The 13,524-nt window shown below is 43.6% G+C and overlaps 7 non-coding genes across 7 annotated transcripts; all 7 read left to right on the top strand.

The window, feature by feature from the left end:
- Positions 1 to 76: 76 nt before the first annotated feature.
- LOC141252791 (U2 spliceosomal RNA) lies at positions 77 to 267 on the top strand. The gene has a single exon (XR_012314108.1). It is a non-coding gene; the product is annotated as a U2 spliceosomal RNA (small nuclear RNA).
- A 1,113-nt stretch (positions 268 to 1,380) lies between these two features.
- LOC141252790 (U2 spliceosomal RNA) lies at positions 1,381 to 1,571 on the top strand. Its single transcript, XR_012314107.1, has one exon. It is a non-coding gene; the product is annotated as a U2 spliceosomal RNA (small nuclear RNA).
- A 1,116-nt stretch (positions 1,572 to 2,687) lies between these two features.
- LOC141252793 (U2 spliceosomal RNA) lies at positions 2,688 to 2,878 on the top strand. The gene has a single exon (XR_012314110.1). It is a non-coding gene; the product is annotated as a U2 spliceosomal RNA (small nuclear RNA).
- A 1,118-nt stretch (positions 2,879 to 3,996) lies between these two features.
- LOC141252796 (U2 spliceosomal RNA) lies at positions 3,997 to 4,186 on the top strand. The gene has a single exon (XR_012314114.1). It is a non-coding gene; the product is annotated as a U2 spliceosomal RNA (small nuclear RNA).
- Positions 4,187 to 5,302: 1,116 nt separating this feature from the next.
- On the top strand, positions 5,303 to 5,494 carry LOC141252795 (U2 spliceosomal RNA). The gene has a single exon (XR_012314113.1). It is a non-coding gene; the product is annotated as a U2 spliceosomal RNA (small nuclear RNA).
- Positions 5,495 to 11,618: 6,124 nt separating this feature from the next.
- Positions 11,619 to 11,807, top strand: LOC141252792 (U2 spliceosomal RNA). The gene has a single exon (XR_012314109.1). It is a non-coding gene; the product is annotated as a U2 spliceosomal RNA (small nuclear RNA).
- Positions 11,808 to 12,922: 1,115 nt separating this feature from the next.
- Positions 12,923 to 13,113, top strand: LOC141252794 (U2 spliceosomal RNA). Its single transcript, XR_012314112.1, has one exon. It is a non-coding gene; the product is annotated as a U2 spliceosomal RNA (small nuclear RNA).
- Positions 13,114 to 13,524: the final 411 nt, after the last annotated feature.

Raw genomic sequence — 13,524 nt, 5'->3', positions numbered from 1 at the left:
AGTCCAGGAGCTCATCTCCACAAATGGACTTTTCAGGATCCTTGGGTGGCTCCGTAGTTTGAAACCAATTCTGGTTATCGCTTCTCGGCCTTTTGGCTAAGATCAAGTGTAGTATCTGTTCTTATCAGTTTAATATTCTGATACGTCCCCTATCTGGGGACCATATATTAAATGGATTTTTAGAACAGGAGATGGAAAAAGAGCTTGCTCTGTCCACTCCACGCATTGACCTGGTATTGCAGTATCTCCAGGACCGGTGCACCCCTTCTTTAATGCAGTTTCTAAAATCAGAAAGAATTGAATTCAATGTTTTTTGTTCATTTTGCTTGTTTGTCGGATTTTGGGATGGACTCTTTGGCTTTGCTTTCTTCTCCTCATTGGATTTTTCATGTTCAAAGTTGCAGAAGCCAGATTACAAGCTCATTTTGGTCAACTTCAGCAACTGTGCATTGCATTGCCATGTAATGTGATGCAATGCTATCTTTCTAGCTCCCCTTTTACTTCCTTTTTGGATAAACAGACATATTAGCAAGCATTTTGGAGCTTTCACCTAAATAACTACAGGTGGTGAGATAAGCTGCACAATATAATTGACCTTTCAGTATATTGTTGCACACACACCATCTATTTAGCAAATGCCCTTGTTATCAACAGCAGCCTTTTAAACTCACCTGAGCTAACAGGTATGTGCGCTGGTTACTCTGCTGCGCTTAAAATTTCTTTTTTGGTTTGCTACAATGCCTTTTCTGAAACGTTGTCTCCTTCTGCTGGAACACTGACTTCTTTCATTTAATGCCTGCAGACTATAAAAGAGAACCCAACCCAAAAAGTTTGGTTGATTAGTCTGTGGCATTCTGTTAAACTGTTGCTTATGGCGGTCTCTGTGAGCTTCTCAGCGACATTCAGCCAGCCAGGTATCCTGCCTGCAGTAGATGGAATGTGGCAATGGAACGCTGGCTGCGCGTGTCATAATAGGCTCTGAGCCTTTATATACCTGTGCACAGGAGCAGCCACCTTCAGTCTGCTGCTGGACAGCCAGCAGCAGCAGCAGCAGGAGAGGTATGTAATCAGGAGCCCTCCTGCTAAGGGTAGATAGACAGCTGCTCGTTCCACCCCACCCCCCGCCTTAATTGGTTCTCCTCCCTTCAACGGTGTTGAGGCGGGTGGGAACAGCAGGGGGTGAAGGTGCTGTGTTTAAAGAGGTGGAGTTATGCAGATCTAAAACGCGTGGATTGCAGCAGCAGCAAGCCGAAAAGTGCAGGCATGTAAGGGATCTAGAGGTTGACAACATGTCTTCTTAACGGGAGTCCAGGAGCTCATCTCCACAAATGGACTTTCAGGATCCTTGGGTGGCTCCGTAGTTTGAAACCAATTCTGGTTATCGCTTCTCGGCCTTTTGGCTAAGATCAAGTGTAGTATCTGTTCTTATCAGTTTAATATCTGATACGTCCCCTATCTGGGGACCATATATTAAATGGATTTTTAGAACAGGGAGATGGAAAAAGAGCTTGCTCTGTCCACTCCACGCATTGACCTGGTATTGCAGTATCTCCAGGACCGGTGCACCCCTTCTTTAATGCAGTTTCTAAAATCAGAAAGAATTGAATTCAATGTTTTTTGTTCATTTTGCTTGTTTGTCGGATTTTGGGATGGACTGTTTGGCTTTGCTTTTCTTCTCCTCATTGGATTTTTCATGTTCAAAGTTGCAGAAGCCAGATTACAAGCTCATTTTGGTTCAACTTCAGCAACTGTGCATTGCATTGCCATGTAATGTGATGCAATGCTATCTTTCTAGCTCTCCCTTTTTACTTCCTTTTGGATAAACAGACATATTAGGCAAGCATTTGGAGCTTTCACCTAAATAACTACAGGTGGTGAGATAAGCTGCACAATATAATTGACCTTTCAGTATATTGTTGCACACACACCATCTATTTAGCAAATGCCCTTGTTATCAACAGCAGCCTTTTAAACTCACCTGAGCTAACAGGTATGTGCGCTGGTTACTCTGCTGCGCTTAAAATTCTTTTTTGGTTTGCTACAATGCCTTTTCTGAAACGTTGTCTCCTTCTGCTGGAACACTGACTTCTTTCATTTAATGCCTGCAGACTATAAAAGAGAACCCAACCCAAAAAGTTTGGTTGATTAGTCTGTGGCATTCTGTTAAACTGTTGCTTATGGCGGTCTCTGTGAGCTTCTCAGCGACATTCAGCCAGCCAGGTATCCTGCCTGCAGTAGATGGAATGTGGCAATGGAACGCTGGCTGCGCGTGTCATAATAGGCTCTGAGCCTTTATATACCTGTGCACAGGAGCAGCCACCTTCAGTCTGCTGCTGGACAGCCAGCAGCAGCAGCAGCAGGAGAGGTATGTAATCAGGAGCCCTCCTGCTAAGGGAAGATAGACAGCTGCTCGTTCCACCCCACCCCCCGCCTTAATTGGTTCTCCTCCCTTCCAACGGTGTTGAGGCGGGTGGGAACAGCAGGGGGTGAAGGTGCTGTGTTTAAAGAGGTGGAGTTATGCAGATCTAAAACGCGTGGATTGCAGCAGCAGCAAGCCGAAAAGTGCAGGCATGTAAGGGATCTAGAGGTTGACAACATGTCTTCTTAACGGAGTCCAGGAGCTCATCTCCACAAATGGACTTTTCAGGATCCTTGGGTGGCTCCGTAGTTTGAAACCAATTCTGGTTATCGCTTCTCGGCCTTTTGGCTAAGATCAAGTGTAGTATCTGTTCTTATCAGTTTAATATCTGATACGTCCCCTATCTGGGGACCATATATTAAATGGATTTTTAGAACAGGGAGATGGAAAAAGAGCTTGCTCTGTCCACTCCACGCATTGACCTGGTAGTGCAGTATCTCCAGGACCGGTGCACCCCTTCTTTAATGCAGTTTCTAAAATCAGAAAGAATTGAATTCAATGTTTTTTTGTTCATTTTGCTTGTTTGTCGGATTTTGGGATGGACTCTTTGGCTTTGCTTTTCTTCTCCTCATTGGATTTTTCATGTTCAAAGTTGCAGAAGCCAGATTACAAGCTCATTTTGGTTCAACTTCAGCAACTGTGCATTGCATTGCCATGTATTGTGATGCAATGCTATCTTTCTAGCTCTCCCTTTTTACTTCCTTTTGGATAAACAGACATATTAGGCAAGCATTTTGGAGCTTTCACCTAAATAACTACAGGTGGTGAGATAAGCTGCACAATATAATTGACCTTTCAGTATATTGTTGCACACACACCATCTATTTAGCAAATGCCCTTGTTATCAACAGCAGCCTTTTAAACTCACCTGAGCTAACAGGTATGTGCGCTGGTTACTCTGCTGCGCTTAAAATTTCTTTTTTGGTTTGCTACAATGCCTTTTCTGAAACGTTGTCTCCTTCTGCTGGAACACTGACTTCTTTCATTTAATGCCTGCAGACTATAAAAGAGAACCCAACCCAAAAGTTTGGTTGATTAGTCTGTGGCATTCTGTTAAACTGTTGCTTATGGCGGTCTCTGTGAGCTTCTCAGCGACATTCAGCCAGCCAGGTATCCTGCCTGCAGTAGATGGAATGTGGCAATGGAACGCTGGCTGCGCGTGTCATAATAGGCTCTGAGCCTTTATATACCTGTGCACAGGAGCAGCCACCTTCAGTCTGCTGCTGGACAGCCAGCAGCAGCAGCAGCAGGAGAGGTATGTAATCAGGAGCCCTCCTGCTAAGGGTAGATAGACAGCTGCTCGTTCCACCCCACCCCCCGCCTTAATTGGTTCTCCTCCCTTCCAACGGTGTTGAGGCGGGTGGGAACAGCAGGGGGTGAAGGTGCTGTGTTTAAAGAGGTGGAGTTATGCAGATCTAAAACGCGTGGATTGCAGCAGCAGCAAGCCGAAAAGTGCAGGCATGTAAGGGATCTAGAGGTTGACAACATGTCTTCTTAACGGGAGTCCAGGAGCTCATCTCCACAAATGGACTTTCAGGATCCTTGGGTGGCTCCGTAGTTTGAAACCAATTCTGGTTATCGCTTCTCGGCCTTTTGGCTAAGATCAAGTGTAGTATCTGTTCTTATCAGTTTAATATCTGATACGTCCCCTATCTGGGGACCATATATTAAATGGATTTTTAGAACAAGGAGATGGAAAAAGAGCTTGCTCTGTCCACTCCACGCATTGACCTGGTATTGCAGTATCTCCAGACCGGTGCACCCCTTCTTTAATGCAGTTTCTAAAATCAGAAAGAATTGAATTCAATGTTTTTTGTTCATTTTGCTTGTTTGTCGGATTTTGGGATGGACTCTTTGGCTTTGCTTTTCTTCTCCTCATTGGATTTTTCATGGTTCAAAGTTGCAGAAGCCAGATTACAAGCTCATTTTGGTTCAACTTCAGCAACTGTGCATTGCATTGCCATGTAATGTGATGCAATGCTATCTTTCTAGCTCTCCCTTTTTACTTCCTTTTGGATAAACAGACATATTAGGCAAGCATTTTGGAGCTTTCACCTAAATAACTACAGGTGGTGAGATAAGCTGCACAATATAATTGACCTTTCAGTATATTGTTGCACACACACCCATCTATTTAGCAAATGCCCTTGTTATCAACAGCAGCCTTTTAAACTCACCTGAGCTAACAGGTATGTGCGCTGGTTACTCTGCTGCGCTTAAAATTTCTTTTTTGGTTTGCTACAATGCCTTTTCTGAAACGTTGTCTCCTTCTGCTGGAACACTGACTTCTTTCATTTAATGCCTGCAGACTATAAAAGAGAACCCAACCCAAAAGTTTGGTTGATTAGTCTTGGCATTCTGTTAAACTGTTGCTTATTGGCGGTCTCTGTGAGCTTCTCAGCGACATTCAGCCAGCCAGGTATCCTGCCTGCAGTAGATGGAATGTGGCAATGGAACGCTGGCTGCGCGTGTCATAATAGGCTCTGAGCCTTTATATACCTGTGCACAGCAGCAGCCACCTTCAGTCTGCTGCTGGACAGCCAGCCGCAGCAGCAGCAGGAGAGGTATGTAATCAGGAGCCCTCCTGCTAAGGGTAGACAGCTGCTCGTTCCACCCCACCCCCGCCTTAATTGGTTCTCCTCCCTTCCAACGGTGTTGAGGCGGGTGGGAACAGGCAGGGGGTGAAGGTGCTGTGTTTAAAGAGGTGGAGTTATGCAGATCTAAAACGCGTGGATTGCAGCAGCAGCAAGCCGAAAAGTGCAGGCATGTAAGGGATCTAGAGGTTGACAACATGTCTTCTTAACGGGAGTCCAGGAGCTCATCTCCACAAATGGACTTTTCAGGATCCTTGGGTGGCTCCGTAGTTTGAAACCAATTCTGGTTATCGCTTCTCGGCCTTTTGGCTAAGATCAAGTGTAGTATCTGTTCTTATCAGTTTAATATCTGATACGTCCCCTATCTGGGGACCATATATTAAATGGATTTTTAGAACAGGGAGATGGAAAAAGAGCTTGCTCTGTCCACTCCACCGCATTGACCTGGTATTGCAGTATCTCCAGGACCGGTGCACCCCTTCTTTAATGCAGTTTCTAAAATCAGAAAGAATTGAATTCAATGTTTTTTGTTCATTTTGCTTGTTTGTCGGATTTTGGGATGGACTCTTTGGCTTTGCTTTCTTCTCCTCATTGGATTTTTCATGTTCAAAGTTGCAGAAGCCAGATTACAAGCTCATTTTGGTTCAACTTCAGCAACTGTGCATTGCATTGCCATGTAATGTGATGCAATGCTATCTTTCTAGCTCTCCCTTTTTACTTCCTTTTGGATAAACAGACATATTAGGCAAGCATTTTGGAGCTTTCACCTAAATAACTACAGGTGGTGAGATAAGCTGCACAATATAATTGACCTTTCAGTATATTGTTGCACACACACCATCTATTTAGCAAATGCCCTTGTTATCAACAGCAGCCTTTTAAACTCACCTGAGCTAACAGGTATGTGCGCTGGTTACTCTGCTGCGCTTAAAATTTCTTTTTTGGTTTGCTACAATGCCTTTTCTGAAACGTTGTCTCCTTCTGCTGGAACACTGACTTCTTTCATTTAATGCCTGCAGACTATAAAAGAGAACCCAACCCAAAAAGTTGGTTGATTAGTCTGTGGCATTCTGTAAACTGTTGCTTATGGCGGTCTCTGTGAGCTTCTCAGCGACATTCAGCCAGCCAGGTATCCTGCCTGCAGTAGATGGAATGTGGCAATGGAACGCTGGCTGCGCGTGTCATAATAGGCTCTGAGCCTTTATATCCTGTGCACAGCAGCAGCCACCTTCAGTCTGCTGCTGGACAGCCAGCAGCAGCAGCAGCAGGAGAGGTATGTAATCAGGAGCCCTCCTGCTAAGGTAGACAGCTGCTCGTTCCACCCCACCCCCGCCTTAATTGGTTCTCCTCCCTTCCAACGGTGTTGAGGCGGGTGGGGAACAGCAGGGGGTGAAGGTGCTGTGTTTAAGAGTGGAGTTATGCAGATCTAAAACGCGTGGATTGCAGCAGCAGCAAGCCGAAAAGTGCAGGCATGTAAGGGATCTAGAGGTTGACAACATGTCTTCTTAACGGGAGTCCAGGAGCTCATCTCCACAAATGGACTTTTCAGGATCCTTGGGTGGATCCGTAGTTTGAAACCAATTCTGGTTATCGCTTCTCGGCCTTTTGGCTAAGATCGTATGACTGTACCTTGATTGGTGCGAGTCTCCTGGAGGAATCCGGACCCTTTTGTGGAGGATTTTCTGCTTTTTCCTGTGGTATTCCATACCGACAGAATCCAAGATGTCTTTTGTGAAGAACACCATCCGTTTGTCCGTGGATCCATCTGACCAGAACAAGAACAACGTGGTTTTCATTGTCCATGACATCGTTGAAGGCAAAGCTGGAGCAAGACGTTCTGAGATCTTCAGTGTCAACGAATTTTCACGTCAAGGTAATTATGACGTTACCTTTATGGACCAGGATGTTTGCCTTAATGTCTTTGAATGGCTCCGTGGTCACTCTAGTGACCCCTGCTTGGAAGGAGTTAGATGGGAACCTTTGTTTGGTCTGCAAGAAAAGGAGGTGACTGTGACTGTCTATAACCCTTTTACAGACCCTGAGCTGCTGGAGTGCTTCCTCTCTCGCTACTGTGAATATGTGCGGAAGGGAGTGAAGCAAGTCAATTGTCTAGGAATCTTTAACTGTCAGTATAAATTCCGTGTGAAATTGAAAAGGGATCCTGAACAGTGTGGGGGGCTTTAGACACCCTCCATCAAATTTTTCCGTTGCAGCCATAGAGGTTTCCTCTTTTACCCAGGCCAGCCCATGTTTTGCCGTAGATGCTTTTCTTTCGGACATACCATGGTAACATGCCTTAAAGGGCAGTGTTGCCGAAATTGCAGAAAGGAGGGGCATATGGCCAACCAGTGTCCAGAGGCCAAGTCCTGTGATGTCTGTGGGAGTAGTGATCACATGTATAAGGACTGTCCTATGAGTGCACCTAGACGTTCTGATAAAGAACAGAAGGAGGAGGAGCTGGAGAGGAGGCAGATGGCAAGCGCACTGAAAGTGCCTGGAAAGATTGGAGAGGGAGGAGAGAGAGGGGAAGGAGGCGGGAAACTGGTAGAGCCTCTCCCTTACGGCGCCAGAGGAGGTGTCCCTGAGACCATGTTCTTCTGCTGCTGAAGAAATGAGGGAGAAAGCGGAGGGAAGAAAGGAGTTCTGGAGGAAGGTGGCAAAGGTGGAGAAAAAGGCAGTGTCTGCGAGAATATCTAGGAAAGTGGTGGAAGCAGAGCTGCCTGAGATGATGACTTTTGGAGAGGCAATGGACGCAACAGGATGTGAAGTGCAAATCTCGGAACCCGACAGTCCTGAACACCCTTCGGGTCCTGATAAACATTGAAGATTTTTCTTCGGAGGATGATAGGGGGCAAAGAAGAGTCGTAGGGAGGATGGTGGGGGCAGTGATGATGCAGATTTTTAGTGAGCCTCAGAGGAAGATCAGAACTGCCAGAATGAGGAGTGTGGCTGGTGAAGCCAGCGGGTCGGAAACCAGCTGTTCTGTTCTGATGGCGGAGGAGGATAGTGGTGGTGCTGGATAGTGTCACCATATAATATTGTAAATGTTTTTTCTTTTTGTCCTCTTGTGAGCTTTGGTTTAGGCCAAAGGCTATTTCTTTGTGTAATTGGTGAAGGAGTAGAAGTATTATGGGATTTACCATAGTGTCCCAAAACGTAAGAGTGTTTAAAAGTAAAGTAAGAAGAGCTGCTATTTTTGAGGTTTTTAGCTATGCAAATGCATCTATTTTTTGTTTACAAGAATGTGGGGTAGTGGATGGTGTGAAAGGGGATGAATGGTCTTATGGAGCGTCTGTGTGGTCGGGGAGTGCATGTAATAAGAATGATGGTGTGGGTATTTTGGTTAAAGGAAAGGAGGTTGTTTTGAGTGATTATTTGGGTTATTGAGGTGGGGAGATGTATCCTTGCTAATTTTGTATACAAGAATGTAAAGTTTTGTGTTATTATGGTTATGCGCCAGTTGAAAAAAATGAGCGCAAAAATTTATTTGAAAAATTAAGCTTTTTGTTCCAGGAAGAATACCTGTGGTAATTGTGGGTGATATGAACTGTGATGTGGGGAGAGTGAATGTGGATGTGTCTGGGAAAGCATTATTGGAGGTAGTGAATGATTTTGGGTTGTGTGATATGCAGCGCGTGTGTAACATGAATCCTTTGTTGAACACTTTCTTTTCTGAGAGTGGTAGGGTACAATCCAGATTGGATTATTGTTTTATTTCTAAAAATATGGTTTCTGTTAATTATAGGCAGGAAAACGTTCTTTTTTCAGATCATGTGTGTATGTTGTGTGAGTTGGATATAAAAGTTGTGGAGTGTTGGGAGAGGATTGTGGAAGTTAAATGTTAAACTGTTAAGAATGAAGATGTGAGAAAGGAGTATGAAAGGCGGTATGAAGAATGGGGTAAGCATAAAAATGAGTTTTGGAATGTTTGTGAGTGGTGGGACTGGGTGAAGAAACAAACAAAAATGTTCTTTAAAAATTTAGGATACAAGTATGCAGCAATTAAAAGAGAGAGTTTGTTAAACTGAACGCGCGGTTGAGCGTTTTGTATAATTAAGGAAGGAGGAGTTGAGGTGGAGGAGGATATTTTAGAGGTAAAAAAGGAGATTAGTGAGTTTTTGTTGGAGAGAGGGAGAAGCATAGTGTTTAGGGCAAGATTGATAAGATGGAGCAGGATGAGAAATGTTCTCGGTTTTTCTTTAAAAAAGTTTCTGGAAAGAAACAGAGTATGAGCGTGGTGTATGGAGCAGATGGAAGTGAGGTGAGTGGAGAGGATATGTGTGAAGAGGTGGCTAAGTTTTATGAGGATCTGTATGCAGTGAAACAGAGGGATGAATGTTTGGAGAATGATGTTTTGAGTGTGTTAGAGAGTAAGTTGAGTGAAGCAGAAAGAGAGAGAGTGATGGGTGAGGTGACTGTGGATGAGGTATGGAAGGTTATGTGTAGTATGGCTTTGAATAAGACGCCGGGGAGGATGGCCTCCCAGTAGAATTTTATCGTGTGAGTGGGTGTGATTGGTAAGGACTTTGTGGATGTATGTAAGTATATGTGGGGAAACATGGAGGTGACGAGAGTAGGCGTGCAGGTATGGTTGTGTTAATTCCTAAGAAAGGGGATTTGAAAAGTCTGAGGAATTGGAGGCCAATAACGTTACTTAATTGTGATTATAAAATCTATGCAAAACTTATGGCTAATAGGATGCGTGATGTGATAGAGATGTGATTGGGGATGAGCAGTGTTGTGCGGTACCTGGGAGGCGGATTCATGAGTGTTGTGTATGTTAAGAGATTGTCTATGGGATTGCATGGGTCGTAAGAAGAGTGTATTTTTGTTAAGTTTGGATTTTGAAAAGGCTTATGATAGGTTGTCGCATGGTTTTTTGTTCAGAGTGTTGTTAAAATGGGTTTCCGGCTGATTTTGTTGGGCGAGTGAGAAGTTTGGTATGCGGGTGTTTATAGCTGTGTTTTAATGAATGGGTATGTGGGTAGGAAAGTGAATGTGTTTTCGGGTGTGCGACAGGGGTGTCCTTTGTCCCCTGTAGCATTTATTTGTGCAATTGAGCCATTGTTGTGATGCTGAGGAAAGATAAGGTAATTCGTGGGTGTGCAAGTGCCGGGAGGTGGAGGAAAAGAATGGAAGGTGAGTGGTTATATGGATGACGTGTGTGTATTATGTGATTCTGAATGTTCGGTGAGGCGGGTGAAGTTGTTAGTGTCTATTTTTGTGGTGCATCTGCGTTAAAGTGAATTGGGAAAAGAGTGAGTGTAAGGGTTTTGGAGGCGGAAGTTTAAGTAGGGATGTAGGTGTGAATGTAGTGAATGGACCTATTAAAGTTTTGGGTGTGAATTTTCAGAGAGTTTGGATGGGAAAGAAAGTTGGGATGATGCGAAAGGAAAAGTTGAGCAGAAGTTGAATTTTTGGAAATTGAGGAGTTTATCCTTTTTGGGAAGATTTTAATTGTTAAGAGTGTGGTGTTGCCATATTTTTATATATTGCGGTAGTATTTCCACCAGGCTATATGTGTATGAGAAGCTTGCATAGAATTTTATTTGTTTTTTTGTGGAACTCGAAAATGGAGAGAGCTAGGAGAGAAATTTTGGTTAAAAGAGTGGAAAAAGGTGGTTTGGGTTTTCCGAATTTGGACGTGTTTTTGGTGTGAATATCGTGTGTTTGTTTTGAAAGTGATTAGGGCGGATGGAAAGTTTTCATCTATGTGTAGGTATTTATTTGGAGCGTATTTGTTTCGTTTAAAGTGGCAAAAAGGGATTTGCGATGTCCGATTGCTTTTGAGGTGCCTGTATGGTATGTGTGGGTTTATAAGTTTTTGGTGAGGTATGAACTGTGTGATGCAGATGTGAGATTGCTGGAGAATAAGAAGGCTGTGTATAGGATGATTGCATGTAGAGAGGTAGAATGTGGAATAAATATGTTAGGGGTGGTGATGTGCAGAAGGTTTGGAAGAAGTGCGGATGAGTGGTATGACCAACAAACAGAGTGAAGTTGTGTGGCAGTCTTTACATGGAGTATTACCTGTGAGCGAATTTCAGAGGAATAGAGGTTTGGTGAGGAGTGAAATGTGTCCAAGAAATGGCTGTGGTGGAAGGAAAGTGTGTTGCAATGTTTTTTGGAATTGCCAGTATGCTAGAGATGTGATTGGGAGAATGGGGCCTTTGTGTAAAGAATTGTGTGGTGTGAATTTGTTGTCTTTTGAGTGTTTATGTTTGGTTTGGGAATATGTGATGGGACGAAGGAAAGAGTCTTGTGGTTGATGCTTGCATGTATAAAGGAAGTGTTATGGGATGTGAGGAATGTGTATGTGTTTAAAAGGAAGGAAATTGCTGTAAAGGATAGTGTGAAGGTGATTTTGGGGAAGATGTATGTGTGTTTCCTATGGGACAAAAAGAGGAGAGGGGAAGTGGATGCGGAGGGAATATGGAAAGTTAAAAAGTGGAGATATATTGTTAGTACCTCTTGATTTTTGTTATTGTTGTTTTGAAATATGAAATAAATATTTCCGATGATGATGGGGACAGCAAATTGCGTATTGGATTTGACGCAGCTGTTTTGATGGAATTTTCCTTTGTCTGGTTTCCATAGACTGTGGAATTTCCTCGTCTGAGGAGAAAAAAAAAAAAAAAAAATCTGTTCTTATCAATTTAATATCTGATACGTCCCCTATCTGGGGACCATATATTAAATGGATTTTTAGAACAGGGAGATGGAAAAAGAGCTTGCTCTGTCCACTCCACGCATTGACCTGGTATTGCAGTATCTCCAGGACCGGTGCACCTCTTCTTTAATGCAGTTTCTAAAATCAGAAAGAATTGAATTCAATGTTTTTTGTTCATTTTGCTTGTTTGTCGGATTTTGGGATGGACTCTTTGGCTTTGCTTTTCTTCTCCTCATTGGATTTTTCATGTTCAAAGTTGCAGAAGCCAGATTACAAGCTCATTTTGGTTCAACTTCAGCAACTGTGCATTGCATTGCCATGTAATGTGATGCAATGCTATCTTTCTAGCTCTCCCTTTTTACTTCCTTTTGGATAAACAGACATATTAGGCAAGCATTTTGGAGCTTTCACCTAAATAACTACAGGTGGTGAGATAAGCTGCACAATATAATTGACCTTTCAGTATATTGTTGCACACACACCATCTATTTAGCAAATGCCCTTGTTATCAACAGCAGCCTTTTAAACTCACCTGAGCTAACAGGTATGTGCGCTGGTTACTCTGCTGCGCTTAAAATTTCTTTTTTGGTTTGCTACAATGCCTTTTCTGAAACGTTGTCTCCTTCTGCTGGAACACTGACTTCTTTCATTTAATGCCCGCAGACTATAAAAGAGAACCCAACCCAAAAAGTTTGGTTGATTAGTCTGTGGCATTCTGTTAAACTGTTGCTTATGGCGGTCTCTGTGAGCTTCTCAGCGACATTCAGCCAGCCAGGTATCCTGCCTGCAGTAGATGGAATGTGGCAATGGAACGCTGGCTGAGCGTGTCATAATAGGCTCTGAGCCTTTATATACCTGTGCACAGCAGCAGCCACCTTCAGTCTGCTGCTGGACAGCCAGCAGCAGCAGCAGCAGGAGAGGTATGTAATCAGGAGCCCTCCTGCTAAGGGTAGACAGCTGCTCGTTCCACCCCACCCCCCAACTTAATTGGTTCTCCTCCCTTCCAACGGTGTTGAGGCGGGTGGGAACAGCAGGGGGTGAAGGTGCTGTGTTTAAAGAGGTGGAGTTATGCAGATCTAAAACGCGTGGATTGCAGCAGCAGCAAGCCGAAAAGTGCAGGCATGTAAGGGATCTAGAGGTTGACAACATGTCTTCTTAACGGGAGTACAGGAGCTCATCTCCACAAATGGACTTTTCAGGATCCTTGGGTGGCTCCGTAGTTTGAAACCAATTCTGGTTATCGCTTCTCGGCCTTTTGGCTAAGATCAAGTGTAGTATCTGTTCTTATCAGTTTAATATCTGATACGTCCCCTATCTGGGGACCATATATTAAATGGATTTTTAGAACAGGGAGATGGAAAAAGAGCTTGCTCTGTCCACTCCACGCATTGACCTGGTATTGCAGTATCTCCAGGACCGTTGCACCCCTTCTTTAATGCAGTTTCTAAAATCAGAAAGAATTGAATTCAATGTTTTTTGTTCATTTTGCTTGTTTGTCGAATTTGGGGATGGACTCTTTGGCTTTGCTTTTCTTCTCCTCATTGGATTTTTCATGTTCAAAGTTGCAGAAGCCAGATTACAAGCTCATTTTGGTTCAACTTCAGCAACTGTGCATTGCATTGCCATGTAATGTGATGCAATGCTATCTTTCTAGCTCTCCCTTTTTACTTCCTTTTGGATAAACAGACATATTAGGCAAGCATTTTGGAGCTTTCACCTAAATAACTACAGGTGGTGAGATAAGCTGCACAATATAATTGACCTTTCAGTATATTGTTGCACACACACCATCTATTTAGCAAATGCCCTTGTTATCAACAGCAGCCTTTTAAACTCACCTG

This window comes from Phyllobates terribilis, unplaced genomic scaffold (assembly GCF_046119375.1).
Source record: "Phyllobates terribilis strain yellow unplaced genomic scaffold, ASM4611937v1 Scaffold_9355__1_contigs__length_13523, whole genome shotgun sequence".
NCBI lineage: Eukaryota > Metazoa > Chordata > Amphibia > Anura > Dendrobatidae > Phyllobates > Phyllobates terribilis.
This window is presented reverse-complemented; position numbering and strand designations above follow the sequence as displayed.